The sequence below is a fragment of the Lynx canadensis genome, chromosome A2 (genome assembly GCF_007474595.2).
Source record: "Lynx canadensis isolate LIC74 chromosome A2, mLynCan4.pri.v2, whole genome shotgun sequence".
NCBI classification, from domain to species: domain Eukaryota; kingdom Metazoa; phylum Chordata; class Mammalia; order Carnivora; family Felidae; genus Lynx; species Lynx canadensis.
In genome coordinates this window covers 59842472-59860578 of record NC_044304.2, presented here as the reverse complement: position 1 = coordinate 59860578, position 18107 = coordinate 59842472, and positions in this window count along the sequence as shown.

The following is an 18107-nucleotide window of genomic DNA, read 5'->3' as shown; positions in this document are numbered from 1 at the left end:
AAGGTGTCGGCCTTCTGCATAGAACGGGCTTCCCCAGATACGCCTGTGTGCAGGCTGCTGGCCCCTCGCTGGGGTTTTTTCTGGGGCCTGTGGCCTCAACCCCTCCACTCGGCAGACCCTGAAAGAGGCACCAGGGAGTGGGGCAGGGGAGGCACTACCCCAGGGGTCCCCCGAGTCTGCAGGTGGTCGGGCCTCCTGGCTGACCTGGAGCCACAGTGACCTCAGCCACTCACACCTATGAGAAATGTGCCTCCAAAAGAGACATCTTCGCTCCATGAGAAAAACTTCAGAAGCTACAACACTAAGAAACAGACTAAAAACCAGAGCCGTAACCCCTGCCCGGGACAACCAGGACTTTTCCCACGCACAACTGCATGCCCTAAAATTCTAATGGGCCACACTCTGTGCTGTGGGCCCCACTCTGTGGGCCCCACTCTGCAACCCACTCTTGTCCCCTCTACTGCAGTCCAGTGTCCCCTTCCCTCAACACAGACTCCCCCCTAGTTTTAGGGTGCACAGAGCACTCCACCGAATGTGATCCTCAACCTGCCTGACAGGAAGGTCATTCACAAGCTCTGTTACGGGCCTGCTGCAATCCCGCTGCGCACACACCTAAGCACCCAACCCCCAAAGGGTCAGCACTGGGGCTGGGGGCAGGGATGGCGGAGGAGTGAGGTGGAGTGCGGGACAGGTAGGCGCTGGCACTCACGTGCACACACACAGGCACCAACACACACACGCCAACACATGTGCTCACACGTGTACGGACATTGACTCACACACATGCTCACACACGTGCTCACACATGCACTAGCACAATGTGCATGTGCACACCCGTGCACCAGAATAAACATGTTGCACACACGTGCTCACACATATGCTCACATGTCACACGTACTCATGTGCACACAGATGCACATACGAGACTGCACAAGCGTGCAACACTCACACATGTGCACACTCTCCACCTCACTGGTCTTGTTTGGAGTGTGGCTTCCCACAGAAAAGGCAGCAAGATGGACCCCCATCACCTGGCACTGTCTGCCCAGACAGCCCCTTCCTGGAGAGTCAACAGCATGGTTGAGGTACTGTGATGCTCCCATGCATCCATGGCTGACACGTGGCCACTGTGGCTCTGAGGGACACTCCCCCTCTCAGGCCACCTGCCCCCAGTTATTCTGACCACCAAGAGCACCTGTGGGTTCTGACCTGGATCCTGCCAGCTTCCTGGGGCAGCAAGCCCAGGGAGGCGCCCCAAGCCCCAGGTCCCCCCTTCACGGCTGTGTGTGACACACCCAGGAAGGAGCAGCCTGACCATGGGGTCTGTCCTCCTGGGGACTTGCTCCTTTGCTGGCACCTGCCATGGCTTCCTGACACCTCAGCTATGCAATGTTTTGCTCCCCTTCTCCTGAGGTTCCCAAGGCGCCCTCCCAGTGCAGCAGGCAGTGGCCAGCAGGGCTGGCCCACCCCGTGGCACTTGTGGGCCGGGGGACATCGTGCTGTCCACTGCCTCTGTCACACATACTCCCTTCCCCCAGGATTCACTCTGCCCTGTGAGGTGACAGAAGCGCCAATCTTGTTTTGTTTGAATATTTTGAAGTTTATTTATTTTGAGAGAGAAAGAAGTGTGCGCATGTGCGTACAAGTAGGGGAGGAGCAGAGGGGGAAAGAGAGACTCCCAAGCAGGCTCCACACTGTCAGCACAGAGCTCGACGTGGGGCTTGAACCCACGAACCGGGAGATCATGACCAGAGCCAAGATCAAGAGTGGGACGCTTAAATGACAGAGCCGCCCAGGCGCCCTTCCAATTCTGTTTTCAAAAAGGAAGCCACCTGGAAGTTGTGCAGGGTGGGTAAGAGAGACACACTGCGGGTGGAGAACGGGGCCAGACACAGAGTAAACGCGAGAGGGTGAGCAGCCGGAACGGACGCTGCTGACCTCCTGTGAAAAAGGTTCTTGCTGAAAAGTCACTTGGAAGTGGACACTTACAGGGGCGCCTGGGGGGCTCAGGGTGGTTGAGCGTCCGACTGCGGCTCAGGTCATGATCCCACGGTTTGTAAGTTCCAGCCCCATGTCGGGCTCTTAGCTGGCAGCTCGGAGCCTGGAGCTGCTTCCGTTTCTGTGTCTCCCTCTCTCTTGGCCCCTCCCTCTCTTGTGCTCTCTCTCAAATATAAACGTTGAAGAAAATTAAAAAAAACAAACAAGTGGACACCTATGGGGCTGCAAACAATTACACGCAATCGCTCTGTATTTTATTGAGATCTCTACATTTTGCAAATGTAAACAAGCATCCAGTAAACACATCCAGATTAAAAAAGTCTATGGACACAGCACATCACTGTCGTCAGGGGGCAGTGTCAGCTTCCAGCAGAAGGCAGGCCTCGCCCAGCACAGAGCCTATCCCAAGCCAGGAGGGTGCGGCCCCACCATGACCTGCTTCGGAAATGTGGGGACGGCGGGGAGGGCGGGCAGGGCAAACAGCACACAGGACCCTCAACGTGGCCATCTCTTGCCTCCCAGGGGGTGCTCGGGAAGGAAGCTGGGGCAGGATGGTATGTCCCGGCCAGCCACAGAGAGGAGCTTTACAGACCCCTCAAAGCTCAAGAGACAAAGCACAACGGCTCAACCCCACCCGGTCACACACCTGTATGTGTGCTGTCCACTGTCCAGGATTCACGGGGCTACCCACAGAAACACGGGATCCGCGTGTGGCTGACATGATGCCAGAGACACCTCCCCACCTCCCCGGGGCTGCTTCCCGCACGCCAGAGGGGACAAAACGAAAGTCTCTGTCTCACGACAAAAACTCTGTACACACAAATAAAAAAATAAAAAACTAACGGAAGTCTATCAACAAGGCTAGCTCTTTGCAGAGGCTGCAGGTTCTGGAAACTGAAGAAATTCGTATGGGTCGTGGGTCACCTCTGGCTGCTCCCCGATGCTGAGGCCAGAAGGACTTCCTGCAATTGTGGGAAAGACAGGTGTTCACACAGTGGATCCACACACACGTCACGGTTCACACCGGGCCGAAAACGTGTCCTGGTGACGGCGGTTAGTGAAACCACAACTCAGCCATAGAGCCCGCTTGTTACTCAGCCAAACCTCCACCATGGACGAGCACCCCCGAGCCCACAAGGTCAAGACGTATTTCGTGAGCCTGACCTTCTATCTGGGAACTACAACAGCAGCATGGGGAAGTAAGGGAGTAAATTCAAGGAGCCAGGAAGCGTTTGGTTCCCTTCCTGGTGGGACTGAAATCCCGGTGGGGCCCACACACCTGCCCGCTCTGTCTCAGTAAACACAGAAGGCCCCAGGCCACCTGCTCTCCCCTCAGGGCCCCGGAGGATCGACACACTTGTTGACACTCTGTGTTAGGACTAAAAACGGGAATGGCAGAAAGAAACAAACATTCCCCGAGTTGAACTCAGCGTCTGAGGCTCGTTCTGCCCCTTCCAAGGTCCCTGGGGTGTAGCCAGCTGGGGCTCCTCATGACGCAGGGCCGGCCATGTCTCACGGCCACTCCCCACAATTCGTAACCCCAAGTGACTTCCACTCACACGCTTCATCCCCGTGCAGCTGCCCGACTAGAGGGTGGTCTCAGCGCTCCAGGGGCAGGGGCACCCTGCAGAGGGAGCAGCCCACAAAGTCCCGGGGCCACCTTACCCAGGTGGTGCTGGTCTCTATTGGAGGGGGAGTTGTTGGACAAGGAGCTGTTGGAGGACAGCCAGGAGCTGTGCCTCGTGTAGGTCCTGCAGAGGCGTACAGAGACACAAGCAACCAGGAGAAGAGGGAGGCTGCAGAGCAGATGACTGGCAGGCCTGATGTCCATCCGCCGGTGGGCAACATCCACACTACGGGGCGAGCCTGCCTGCAGCGACCCCGTAACACACACCACTTCTGGGAGGGTCCTGCTTGCGAGGCACCCCAGAGATGGAGCTGGTGACAGGACCCAAAGAGAGCCTGCGGGACACGAGCTCTGCCCAGACACCCCTGACGCTACCCTGCCCCCTGTGAGAGCCGGCTGATCCTGTCCCGAGCCTCGTCAGCTGCATGCTCCACCAAGGCCAGCACGTGCTCCTCTGCAGTGCTGTCAGTCAGGCTGCAGGCATTTCCTTCCGGCTCAAACGTGCAGCTGCGAGGCAAGAACACCACACACGTCACCGGGGCACGTGTTGCTCCCACCTCACCACGCTCAGTCCCTACCACTCCCCAAGGTCACCATGGGCTGGGAGCAGGGGCACGAAGTACTCCTTGACCCTGTCCTCATGGCTGTAACTGCAGCAATACGCGAGGCCTCCACGAACAGCAAGGGAGACCCGAACGGCCGCTGGAGGTGTCTCGTGTCTCAGCTGCACACCTGAGTCGATCTAAGAGCAACCTGACGGCAACCTCACTACTTACAATGTCATTCGAGGCACCGTTGGAAAAAGAGGCAAAGCTCCATGGAGCGTGGAGACACCAGAAACAAGGGTGAGCTGGGAGCACAGGTCATGAGGCAAAAGGGGCATCCCGAGGCTTTGGCAGGTGGCCTCAGACCCCACACAGAGAAGAGCTTTATTTGAACAGCCAAGGGTCGCTGGGTGCAGCACCCAAGGGATGTGGTCTCTCTTGTGGAAGGTTCCAGAAGCATATGGACAGATTCCATCCAAGGAGCTGTGGGAGCAAATTCTGCCTGCGGATCCCAAGCCTGCAAGAAGCCCCCTCACTGGCCCAGGGTGGATGGCTGCAGGAGTTGGGGGTTGGGTATGATGAGAATGAAGCCCCCCCCCCCAAAGCGTGTCACTTGCCTAACACAGCACAGCTATGTCCCCCGCTCAAGGACAGCCAAGCCAGGCCACCAACAGTGTCCTGCATAGGAGGGAACTTCTTCAGAGTGAAGGGCCAACAATCACTGCAACACACATATGGGAACAGCAGTGTCACACCTGGAACAGAGCCTGCATATGGCTGGCAGGGGTGGTCCAGCCCTTGTGCCCCCAGGTCCGTTAGCATGACAAGGCCCGGCTGGTCCAGGTTGCCAGCCAGCTGCCTGGAAACACCTGAGACCAGAGCTCACACGCAGCCTCTGGGGACCAGGCTCCTTCCAGGAGGTGGGGGGGGGTGGTCCACAAGCTACTCCGCAGACACGGGCACCAGCACAGGCTCACCCTCACTCACATTCCTGAGGTGCGTTTCCCGATACCTGATAACTTCTCTACTTCCTTTTGGATTTCTTGGCAGTTTCAACTTGTACAGGTGCTGCTTCAAGAACGAGCTCCTCAAAAGCTGTGTCTTCGTTGCCCAGAAGATCTGCCTGCTGAGAAAAATCCATGTCCTGCATAAATGACATGCTGTGCTTCAGAGCTAACAGCCGCTCCTAGAGTCAAAAAGGACAGAGCAGCAGGCCTTTACCTCTGCCTCACAGCCGAGGCACCATGGCAATGGGTTGGATGTGGACATCCGCAGCCTCGCCTGGCCTAACAGCGGGCTCCCATGGTGCTACCGCGGCAGGTGTAGGTGGGAGTCAGCACCACAGGCGCGGCCGACTGGCTGGGAGCACTCGGGGCTGGCAGGGGGGGACGGGCCAGAGGGCACAGTGGCCCTCACCTCACCTACAGGCCGATCAGGTACAAGGCACTGGTCCTAGATGCGTGACACATGCAACCTGGCTCATGGGACAGATCTGGGAAGCCACTCTGGATGGCCAAGACATCCTGTCCAGACTCAGTGAGGCAGCCACGTAAAACAAATCACAGGCTGGCTGCAATCCATCAGACACCCACACTTAGATCAACAGATCCAGCACTTTCCACCAACCCTAAAGGAGACATTCCAGCTAGCGCAGGAGCAGAGAGAGAGAGAGAGAGAGAGAGAGCACCTGGAGGGGAGGGTGGCCTGGGATGTGTACCCTAGAGCAGAAGCTCCGCGCCACTGCCAGTGATGGACTGGTGGAAGCATGTCAGTCAGTGGGGGTGGGGCTCTGTGTAGGCATCGAGACAGAGGGGAACTCACGTCTCTGTGGCTCCCTGCTGCCGCGGGTTTCTTTGCTCATCTTAAAGCCTGCGTGAAGGATCTTCTTGGTCTACTTGTAGTACACAGTGTCTGGTCTGTTGTAGGTCATCGCGTTATCACACATCAGTTTGAAATCTGCCTGAAAGGGAAAAAAATAGAATCTGTCGAATTTGAACCACTAAGATGCCAGCGAAAACTGGATTCCTGTCAAGAGGCTAAAACTGAGTGGCAAGCAACTAAACCAGGCTCTTCAGCTTCACAAATGGTTTTTAACGACTCTTTGAGGAAAGTTTCAGACCTTACAGTGAGAAGCCTGCCAAACCTGAAGCTTCCTCTTGAGCACGACACATGCTTGCTTTCTGTTTCTGTTGTTTTATTCTGAGAAAGAGAATGTGTGTGTGAGCAGGAGAGAGACAGAATCCCAAGAAGACTCCACGCTGTCATCACAGAGCCTGACGTGGGGCCTGAAGTCGTGAACCATGAGATCATGACCTAAGCCGAAACCAAGAATTGGACGCTTAACCGACGGAGCCTCCCAGCTGCCCCAACAGATGCGCGTTCTAAGAACACCGCAGCTCCCTCTCTCCATCTCCAACTCCCCCGCTTTGGGAGAAATCAGATGTAAATAGGAACAAGAAGTGACAGCCAGGTCCTTTTAAGTAAAAGCTGAGGGATGAGCAGACACCTGAGCACGTTCACGTCCTCTCTCTGGGATTTTGCCACAGAATTCAAAACTTGGTCTATCGGCGATTACTCTAATAGCATCAGCAAAAAGACTTTCCGTAAGATAGGAAAATCTTGCTGAATAGCTTACATTAAAAGCAAGCTATTGGACATTTCCATATATCATCACCCCAACCAAATTACAGACAGCACACACCTGTCACAGGTGCGCTGGCCATGAGGACGCATAAGGACAGCTGAAGCCAGCCAGACCCTGACTGAACCTCAGCACTGGCCCCATGGCCAAGGTCCCCAGGGATGGGCCTGTGGCCCTCAAGTCCCCACCCTCTACAGGCCTTGATGTAGCAGTCTTGAGGACAAGGCAGAGGGGGGACACTACTCACATCCAGGACTGTCACTGGGCAGCAGAGCAAACCAGCGCCCGACAAGGAAGGTGGAGGATTGAGGGCCGCCCGCCCCAGTACCCTTTCATGTGGCACAGCCTCTGAGGCTCAGCAAACACGCTCAGTCATGTCACCAGAAAATGACAGTGATAGAGCTAAGCCTTCCAAATTGAATAGAAACTAAGAAAGAAACCCGATGCCTTTTCTTAAATGACATCATTACCAAAGTGTCAAGCACTCATCTTGATCCGCCCCTGGTTTCAAAGCCAACAAACAATTCCTACCTCGCAGTTTTACCAAGAAACAGAGTTCAGAACTACACGCTAGAGAGTCATAGCGGCGGTGGTGGCGAGGTGGCATTGGTGGCGTGAGTAATTTATTAGGAATATTATTATTAAGTGTTAGCATATAAATTTTATTATAATAAAATATATTAAAATAAAGATATTTCTGTAAAGAAAGAAACACCAAATAAGCTTCTTATGGAAAAATCACATAACATTAAGTAGGTAGTTTACAGCCATCTGATATGAATCCTGGGATATTCTCATTTCATACAAACAGAAGTTTTTAATTTATGCAGAATATATGCAGTAAGACCATTTTGTTAAGTATTTTCACTGAATACTCTACATAAGTTATCAACTACATATCCCCTTAATTATAACAGGAAAAAAAATTTACTTACAATAACTTTACAGTAAACATTGAATATAATATTAAGTATAAATATAATTCATAAAAAATGTTTTATTTCATAAAAACTGAAAATGAAAGTGAGGGATTCATGTCTGTTATATTCCTCAGTTTTCCCAATTTACAAATGCTTAAACAATCCTATCATACTGAGGATGATACTGAGGATCCACTAGATCAAATATTGATTCCCATTATAAATAGAAATCATTTCAAAATACAATTATGATCACAAAATGAAAATTTTAGAACTTTATCCTACATAAATTTCTCTAAAGAATGGTTGGATTGACATCAGCTTCATTAGAAGACAACTTATGTTTAAAGCCATCATATCTTTCTATACTATTCTTTTGCATCCTTAATTACTTGTATGATATATTCCTTTTGCTACATAACTAGCCGTCCCAAAGGACTTATTCTAATGGTACTCACCTGCATCCTTGAACATATATACCATCTTACACTGACTGTGAATAGCCAAACCGCCTACTTTGTCAGTTCAGAGACAACAAATCAATGCATGATAAATAACACCATTCCACTTTGGACTAAAAAACAGGAGGTTAAAGTATTTCCCATTATTGCTACCAAGAAAAAAAGAAAATTTTCTGCCTTTGAAAATAGGCGTTGACTTCTCTTGATAGAATGTAAGTTTATCTACAGAAAAGATCCACGAATTCTTAACACATCTTTTTCATAATAATATAGTCTGTCCTTTAAAAAATAAATGTAAGAAAAAACTGTATATATTCTCTATAACAAGTAGGTAAACCATTTCACATACCAACAAAGAGTTAAGTAGTGTATATTTCTATACGCTACTGTATAGATATAGGTATATTCCTATATTGAGGTTCTTATAAGGCAGACAGATACACATATGAATACATATATCACAAAGTATTGTGCATTTACAATAGCATAGGAACAAACATAAAAAAATAGCCATTAATTATGGTATGTCCCCATGGTGGTAGTAGATGGCGGGCAAGGGTGCTGAGAAAAAAGTATAAATGAAGAGAAAAAAGTTATGGATGAAATGGCATTTAAATTTGGTCTTGATAAGTGAGTAGAATCACAGTAGAAAGATGGATTATAAAAGCAGTCCATGCGGACTAAATATTATGGGTAAGTTCTGAGTATTCTCATGTATATAATTTAATTAGAGACCAGAAATTGAAGCACATAAAACTGTCAGGATAGGTACTCAAATATGGGTCTAGCTATAGACAACTGAGTGCCAGAATAAAGCGTTCACAATTGATTTGGTAACTAAGAGAGAGAAATTGAAGGATTCTGAGGAGAAAACCTGACTTGCAAGAGAAGATGGGAAGTCTACTGGAATTTGTAGGAATGATGTTGAAAAACAATTTTGACAGTGTAGGTAAGAAAATGTAACCTTGAACTGAGGGAACTAGTTATAAAAGACACCCGATAGCTATCAGTATAACTCTAGTACTTTTCTATAGCAAATTTCCCCAGAAACGGATTAAAACACCAACATACTAAGGACAATCATATGTTGTAGGGAAGGCCAGCAAAAGAAACTGTGTGCATATGTATGGATAATTTTTTGTTTTGGATGCTACTTTTTTTAACAGTATGGTAATTAATAACTTCTGTGCACCATAAAAAGATAAGAAGACAAAAGTAGTCTGGGTTAACTTACAAATCAACAGACATGCAAAAAAATCATCAAGGACATCTGTGTGTTATACCTCCCTTAGTAGTATGTCAAAAAGACAACCTATTCTCTCAAGAATGATGCTTGCAAAAAGCAGAGAGGAAAAAGTTCTCCTCAAGAACGCTTTTTGTTTTTCCTACAGCAACATTAATTACATTGTCGGCTAGAGCTGAAAGCATGAGATAAGCAGAAGCAATCTGATTCTCATCTTGTTTAAACTTGTCAGTTCTAAAATGAAGTCAAGAGTTAGGGAAAATGGAGAAGGTCTCCTTCCTCATTTAAAGATAAATGGGAAGTCCAACTCCTGAATTTTTTTAAAAGGAGGGTTACTCTCTAGAAGACAGTTGTCTCTTTGAAAGTATTTCTAATTCAGCCTCTCACATGACAGCCTCCCAGAGTCTGAGAGTGATATGTTTCATCAGGAGGCACTCCCATCTTCAGTGCAGCTCTGGATCACCTGTTCTGCCTTTGACCCTCTGCTAAAAGAAAATGGATCTCTACAGGGCTTAGAAGCTGCCAAGACTTAACAAATTTTTCAGCTGAACTTTTGCTTCAACTCAGTGTTCTTCCTAGTTCTGCTGTTTCATGTGGCATGCTAGGCAACCCTAAAGAGAAGTTACTTTCAATAAGCACTTATTTGTTAGAATTCTGACTCCCAATATGATCCTGGAGATTAGATACATGTTCCTCCAGAGAAGAGAAAGAAGGAGAGGGAAAACTGAGGAAAGAACAAGAATAGATGAAGTATGAATATGTAGATCACCTAGTGAAGGGAGGGTTAGAGAGTATGACACAGAGATGTGAAACAAAGCGTCTGAGGGGATGTGACGCCTGGGATTTGTCCCAAGTATCAAAACACTATGAATGTACCATATATTGAAGGGAATTTCAATACAGATCTTATCCAGTCAACATTTTTTTTCCTTCTGAGTTGTGAATCCCTTTCCTCTTCTAGTTGTGTATCCCTAAATTTTTCCTCAAATAAAGCCTTTTATTTTTTCAAGTGTTAAACGAGTGGAATGAAAAGAAAGAGACCATTTTGTTTCTCATTTCTTGGACACATTTTTTTTTATCCCTTAGAAAGTAAATCCATTCAAATAATTGCTTATTAAAATTATCTGGGACAATGCTTTAAAAAGCCCAATGCATGAATGGTTTTATTGTTGAGATTAATATATTTCACCAAATTCTACCCACTATTACATATCCAGACTGCTCTGATTGTTCACATGAATTTTTTAATGAGATATATTTTTAAAGTGTATTCTTTGAAGAATTTTTTTTTTAAAATAGAAGCTTAGGCACGTGAGTGAGGTCTGACTTTATGGGGGAAAAATATCACTTGAATCAAGACATGAGGTCTAGTCTATGCACCGATGCAGTGCCTACAATTCTGATGTGACATTCCAATGAAATCCTGAAAGTTAATACTTCCTAAACTGAGGTTTAGGGTACATGGGCTGGGAGAAAACAATTTCTCCATTATCTTCTTCATAATCTGAATCTTAAAGGTCACTTAATGATGGCAAATTGATGGGAGAAAAACTAAAAGCAACAAAAACAAAACCAACAAATAAGTTTTATTGTCAATTGAAAAAATAAATAACCAGTGCTGACAAGTAACAAAGAATCCTGATTTTAAAAAAGAAAGTGCATTTGCCAATTTTTTCTAATCTCTTTAAAGGTTTTCAATAGTTCTAAATTAAATCCCTTTCACCCTTATCTCTTTTTCCATCAGAAAATCCGAAGAGTATTTGGATTCAGACATCCACTGCACCAAAGATCTTTCATTACACAGCACAAACAAGCAATTTATTGAACAAGAACCCAATTACTTAACCTAGCTTCAGGTTTCATTCTATCTACCCTGCCACATCTACCTTGACAGAAGCCTACTCATCTCTTCTGATGGACGTTGCTACATAACAGTTCTGCTACAGAGAGATGATTCCTAACCTTCTTGTAGAGAACCACTGATTAAAGAAACTCAGATGCCCATCTCAGCTTCCTTGGACCCATGAATAACAATGGGAAAGAGTGCAGACAGATATGGACCCTTTCCTCCTCTGTATAAGGAACCAGCATTCAAAGAGTTGAAAAAAAAGGAGTATCTGCTCAGAGAAAATGACTAACATTTACCAAAGTCCTGTACTGGCAGTGTCTGAGGTTCTCTCCAGTGTGTTTCTGTTCTTTACATTACTATCATGCTCCCCCCATTTTGCTAGTAGAGAAGAAAATAAATTCCGTAAAGTTCTTGTACCTTTATTGCTGCCATTCTTGTTTTCAAACTTATTGATAAACGATGTTAATGACTTGACTTTTACATCACAAATTCTCAACAGTAAATGCACATTAGAAGAACCTAGGAACCTACAGCCTGAGTCCCATCCCTACAGATTTTGATTTAATTCATCAGGACTGGAACCTGCGCATTGTTATTATTTTTAAATTTCTCCAGATGATTATAATTTACAGCTAATGTTGAGAAGCATTATTTGATGTGAATAGCAACCAAAATTTCGTTATTATATTAGAATTATGAACAGCTGTTAGGAACCATTTTAGTTTAGCTTCATTTCCAAAGCAGTAATATTTTAAAGAAAAGCCTTTGGGGGCACCTGGGTGGCCCATTGGTTGAGCATCCGAATTCCTCTCAAGTCCTGTCCTCCTGGTTCATGAATTTGAGCCCCAGGTTGGGCTCTTTGTTGAGAGCTCGGAACCTAGAGTCTGCTTCATATTCTGTGTGTGTCTCTCTCTCTGCCCCTCCCCTGCTGACACTCTGTCAATCTCTCTCTCTCAAAAATAAATAAACATTAAACAATTTTAAAAAAGGAAAGCCTCTAAAAGTTTACACTCATGAAGACATCGTTACCTCACAGGAAAGCCTATTTCTTTGGTTTCCTTTTTAACATTAAATCTTTAGAGAAAGTTCCCGATATATTTTAAAGTATCCATGTACACGACTGCTCATGACAACACTGTTTTTCTTAATAAGTTCAATAATATCGACAATAAAGAAGTGGAATTACACACACAAACACAGAGAAAGAGAAAGAGAGGGAGGAGAGAGAAGGAGAAAGGAAGACACCAACTAACTCACATAAATGGGAATAGGGAGAATGTCTTCAGTGTAAAATACTTTACGGATGTACTTATAGGCATATATGTACATGCATAATACCTTTTTCAAGAACACTATAAAGGGTGGTTTCTAGAAATATAAGGTTAGGCTTTTATTTCTAGTATATACCTTTTTAATTCTTTCTATATTCTAATCATTTGTATGAACTGGTTTCATATATTTCAACTAGGAGAGACTATTTGGATAATGGGATAACAAATCATTTGTTTCTTTTTTGGAAGTTTTCAGTATTCTCCCAATACTGATGTGCAATTAGCTACCCACACTCTTCCTTGTGCTACCGTTTGGAGGTAATGAAGTTACCAGTCTTCTACATGATGGCCCATTAGCTATTTTAAATTTTTTTTTCAACGTTTATTTGTTTTTGGGACAGAGAGAGACAGAGCATGAACGGGGGAGGGGCAGAGAGAGAGGGAGACACAGAATTGGAAACAGGCTCCAGGCTCTGAGCCATCAGCCCAGAGCCTGACGCGGGGCTCAAACTCACGGACCGCGAGATCGTGACCTGGCTGAAGTCGGACGCTTAACTGACTGCGCCACCCAGGCGCCCCGCCATTAGCTATTTTAAAGAAAACAACAATGTTTTCCTTTGGTGGAAACTCATTTCAGATTTTCTTCATATCCTTTTGAAGACTGTACTGTGTGTTTAGTATTAATGTGCTGGTATTAAAGGATATGAAAATAATTTCACCAATTTGTGCCATGAAGAAGCTTACATTCGATCAAGGAGATAAAAATAAAAACATAAATAAAAAATAAAAAGTAGTAATTTCATTGCAAGTTCATTTGTAAACAGAGGAAACAAATGCCCACAGGGGAGTCTATTCTCTCAAGATGGTGAGCAACCAATACAAGGGAGTGTAAAATTGGCAAATGGACATGGAAGGTGTTTCTCAAAATTTACTTTTCAAGTTAACAGAATTTTGATCTGTTATTTTAGTTCAATTTTACAACAGTACCAGATATTATTATTCCCAATTTATAACTGCATAAGTAGCAGCTCACGATATAATGGCTTTAAGATCTTTTCTTCTCTGACCATGTTCTGATTCATCAATGTTGCTCTACAATAGCCAAGAATTAAATATACTTCCTAAATATGGTCTGATCAGTGCACAGGCAAGTGACACTACTGAGTCCACTGATTTTAGCACTAATATCTCTGATAATTTGTTCCAGAGTGAAGAGAGTGGAAGGAAAAATAGAGTTGATAGAAGCAGTTGGGTATATGGAGAAAGAAACAGCAAAGCCTGCCTGGAAGACTCAATGATGGCTTCAGAGAGCAGGCAGTGTTGGCTTGAACTGAGATTTGAAAATCAAGGTTGAGTATTCCGGGGATAAATAGTGGGGTCTTCATTCCAAGCACAGGGAGTAATACAACCAGAATACTACCTGTTTAGACACTATGGATGCTTTCCACATTGTGTACAGTCACAAGAACAGGAACAAAGGGGCAAATGGGAGTGAGGTTTGAAAGGGAGATAGAGGACTGACCATTATTATCTTGGGAATTTGGATATGATTGTACAGGCAATTAATATAACAACATAATAACTCATTTTATGTCCTGGAGAAAGACCTGTGTATTTTCCAGACATTAAAAAGGAATGAAAACATGTATAATAGAGATGCGCTCAGCTAAAATAAAACATCACCTAAATATCAGTAGTTTTTAAGTTGAAATGACAATTTCATACTTTTGTAATTTTTACTCCCCATCAGGAACACAGTTACACACTTTTGTGAGAAACAATTGTCTTTTTCATTAAGCTATGCATGATATAGAAGAGTCAACAGGTGCCTAACATGACTGCTTGTGGTTAGGATCACTTTCAAATTTATTTTGGCATAGTATTTCCATCAGAAAATTCTAAGTCAATAATTTTTTTTTAAAAATTTGTACTTCTATTACCAGCCATTTATTGCAGGTTGTTTACTATGATTTTTTGCTTACAATTTCTTGTCAAATGAAAAGCCCTAACTTAGCTTCTCCTGAACAATTTCAAGCTTTAGCTTCTATTGTACAGCTGTCTACTGCATATCCTAAAATTGGTATCCCTACTGGGAACAACAGGAGACCATGGTGAGGAAAGAAAACACACAGCAATATGTATGAAAAGAGGTTTTTTTGTCTCTTGGTTTTAATGTTCTTTAAGATAGCATGCTGGTTTCCTCTGATGCAAGAAGATTCCTCAAAAGACACTAAATTTAGAGTCTTTAAACAATATTCTGCTCTATGAAATTCTTATCAAACATTCATTGTTGAGATTTTTAAAATATGGGTTAATAAGTAGTTTCAGACAATAGCAGAACAAAACTACTTATTTTATATTTGGAATATAAGACAAAGTTGTATTTGTGTGATACAATGTTAGGGACTATATTGGTTATTTTTACTTGATAGAAGTATGATTTATAGTGTCTTTGTGTAGATTGTGATTGTTTCATGTTTTATTGTCAAATTTCCTTGGCTAATAAAGCCACAGATAATGAAGCTGCCACAAGAGATCATCGTCTAGAGTTTCCAAGGTCAATATGTCAATTAAGATCTATGAGCTATTCATTAGGACCAGAAAAAAATGAACATGCTGAGCAAGAGGAGATTACAAGTCTGGGATATCAAACATCTGTATTGACTTATGACAGCGTCAAGTTCTCCCTTTTGTGAAGTGATTTAGAGGGGCAAATTACTTTTTCACTAATTTGACAAAGATGACACTTTTTAAAGCTTCCTAATATAGGTTCAAAGATGCTTCATCACATACATCCATAAACCATGATACATATATTGCATCAAATTCTCCAAGTACATATTGTCCATTTCATCTAGCAGAAGCATTAATTTATTTCCTTCATTCATTTGACAAAGACTTATAATTTCCTGAGTATGTACTGTGAATAAAGTTCTGGGTTAGCCAGAGGAGAGGGGGGAAAAATGAGGTAACCACGATTACTAAGCAATTAAATACATGATCAATTAATTATAGCTGGTATAAGTGTCACAAAGGGAAAGTGCGTGATGTGAGAACATACAATTATTATCATATAGGACCTTCAATGAGAGAATCATGTGGTATGAACATATCCACAGAATATAGATATTAATTTACTAACTAAATATAATTGAATATGTATCTATTGAGAACCCACTATATTCCATTCATTCTGTGGGGGTTAAGGATGTAAGAAAATCATACAATGGGGTTTTTCTGGAAGATGGCGGCGTAGGAGGACGCTGGGCTCACCGCGCGTCCTGCTGATCACTTAGATTCCACCTACACCTGCCTAAATAACCCAGAAAACCGCCAGAGGATTAGCAGAATGGAGTCACCAGACCCAAGTGCAGACGAGAGGCCCACGGAAGAGGGTAGGAAGGGCGGCAAGGCGGTGCGCACTCCACGGACTGGCGGGAGGGAGCCGGGACGGAGGGGCGGCTCGCCGGCCAAGCAGAGCCCCTGAGTCTGGCTTGCAAAAGCGGAGGGGCCTGACAGACTGTGTTCCCACAGCAAGCGCGACTTAGCGTCTGGGAGGTCATAAGTTAACAGCTCTGCTCGGAAGTGGGAAGGCTGGAGGACAAAGGGAGGGAGAGCTGCTGAGCCCCCGGATGACAGAGCTCAGTTTGGTGGGGAACAAAGGCGCTCACCAGCGCCATTTCCCCCGCTCATCCCCAGCCAAAATCCCAAAGAGAACCAGTTCCTGCCAGGGAACTTCCTCGCTCCGCGCAAACACCCAACTCTGCGCTTCTGCGGAGCCAAACCTCCGGCAGCGGATCTGACTCCTTCCTGCTGCCACAGGGCCCCTCCTGAAGTGGATCACCTAAGGAGAAGCGAGCTAAGCCTGCCCCTCCTGCCCCTGTGCACCTTGCCTACCCACCCCAGCTAATACGCCAGATCCCCAGCATCACAAGCCTGGCAGTGTGCAAGTAGCCCAGACAGGCCACACCACCCCACAGTGAATCACGCGCCTAGGAGAGGGGAAGAGAAGGCACACACCAGTCTGACTGTGGCCCCAGCAGTGGCCTGGGGGCAGACATCAGGTCTGACTGCGGCTCCGCCCACCAACTCCAGTTATACACCACAGCACAGGGGAAGTGCCCTGCAGATCCTCACCACACCAGGGACTATCCAAAATGACCAAGCGGAAGAATTCCCCTCAGAAGAATCTCCAGGAAATAACAACAGCTAATGAGCTGATCAAAAAGGATTTAAATAATGTAACAGAAAGTGAATTTAGAATAATAGTCATAAAATTAATCGCTGGGCTTGAAAACAGTATAAAGGACAGCAGAGAATCTCTTGCTACAGAGATCAAGGGACTAAGGAGCAGTCAGGAGGAGCTGAAAAACGCTTTAAACGAAATGCATAACAAAATGGAAACCACCACGGCTCGGATGGAAGAGGCAGAGGAGAGAATAGGTGAACTAGAAGATAAAGTTATGGAAAAAGAGGAAGCTGAGAGAAAGAGAGATAAAAAAATCCAGGAGTATGAGGGGAAAATTAGAGAACTAAGTGATACACTAAAAAGAAATAATATACGCATAATTGGTATCCCAGAGGAGGAAGAGAGAGGGAAAGGTGCTGAAGGGGTACTTGAAGAAATAATAGCTGAGAACTTCCCTGAACTGGGGAAGGAAAAAGGCATTGAAATCCAAGAGGCACAGAGAACTCCCTTCAGACGTAACTTGAATCGATCTTCTGCACGACATATCATAGTGAAATTGGCAAAATACAAGGATAAAGAGAAAATTCTGAAAGCAGCAAAGGGTAAACGTGCCCTCACATATAAAGGGAGACCTATAAGACTCGTGACTGATCTCTTTTTTGAAACTTGGCAGGCCAGAAAGAATTGGCACGAGATTTTCAGTGTGCTAGACAGAAAAAATATGCAGCCGAGAATCCTTTATCCAGCAAGTCTGTCATTTAGAATAGAAGGAGAGATAAAGGTCTTCCCAAACAAACAAAAACTGAAGGAATTTGTCACCACTAAACCAGCCCTACAAGAGATCCTAAGGGGGACCCTGTGAGACAAAGTACCAGAGACATCACTACAAGCATAAAACATACAGACATCACAATGACTCTAAACCCGTATCTTTCTATAATAACACTGAATGTAAATGGATTAAATGCGCCAACCAAAAGACATAGGGTATCATAATGGATACAAAAACAAGACCCATCTATTTGCTGTCTACAAGAGACTCATTTTAGACCTGAGGACACCTTTAGATTCAGAGTGAGGGGATGGAGAACTATTTATCATGCTACTGGAAGCCAAAAGAAAGCTGGAGTAGCCATACTTATATCAGACAAACTAGACTTTAAATTAAAGGCTGTAACAAGAGATGAAGAAGGACATTATATAATAGTTACAGGGTCTATCCATCAGGAAGAGCTAACAATTATAAATGTCTATGCGCCGAATACGGGAGCCCCCAAATATATAAAACAATTACTCATAAACATAAGCAACCTTATTGATAAGAATGTGGTAATCGCAGGGGACTTTAACACCCCACTTACAG